At 47.0% G+C, this 740-nt stretch overlaps 1 pseudogene; it reads left to right on the forward strand.

Annotated features, from left to right (window-relative positions):
* Window positions 1-248: 248 nt before the first annotated feature.
* LOC102995541 (protein kish-A-like) lies at window positions 249-467 on the forward strand (annotated as a pseudogene).
* Window positions 468-740: the final 273 nt, after the last annotated feature.

Genomic DNA, 740 nt, shown 5'->3' on the forward strand with positions numbered 1-740 from the left:
GGCCATGGCTCACGGGCCCAGCCGCTCCACTGCATGTGGGATCTTCCCGGGCCGGGGCACGAACCCGCGTCCCCTGCATCGGCAGGCGGATTCTTAACCACTGCGCCATCAGGGAAGCCCCTCGAAGAGAATTTAAACTCACAACTCTTATGTGGTGTGTCTTCCTTTAAGTCGAAAAAGCCCATGCAAGAGAAATAGAGCATTAAGAAGCAGTGGAAGGATGTGGCTGAGGCTTCGCCCGCCTCCCTATGTCTGCCATTTTCAATTTTCAGAGTCTGTTGACTGTAATCTTGCTGCTTACATGTACCTGTACTTATATCTGATCCTTGGCACCCAGTCTCCTGGACAGAAGTAAAACTGGGTTGTTGGGTATATTTTGGAAGTGTGCCAGAATTGGTGAAGAGAAGACGACTTATGTTGCAACATGCTGTATTGTGATGGCCTTCAGCACCCTCTTCGGACAGTAGCTCAGAAAAATGCCAAAATTCAGTTGCCATCAGATTTAAATAAGAAAAAAAAAAGGAGTTACCTGCAGAAAATAATGGAAAGAATGGTTAACCCTTTTATCTCTGAACATTGAATGCGATAAAGTTCTAGCTGCTGTTCTCTGTCTTTGTTATTGGACCAATGTTCTATATAAATATTTAGGGGGACTTCCCTGGAGGTCCAGTGGTTAAGACTCCATGCTTCCACCGCAGGGGGCACAGGTTCTATCCCTGGTCAGGGAACTAAGATTCCGC

This window comes from Physeter macrocephalus, chromosome 2, assembly GCF_002837175.3.
Source record: "Physeter macrocephalus isolate SW-GA chromosome 2, ASM283717v5, whole genome shotgun sequence".
Taxonomy (NCBI): domain Eukaryota; kingdom Metazoa; phylum Chordata; class Mammalia; order Artiodactyla; family Physeteridae; genus Physeter; species Physeter macrocephalus.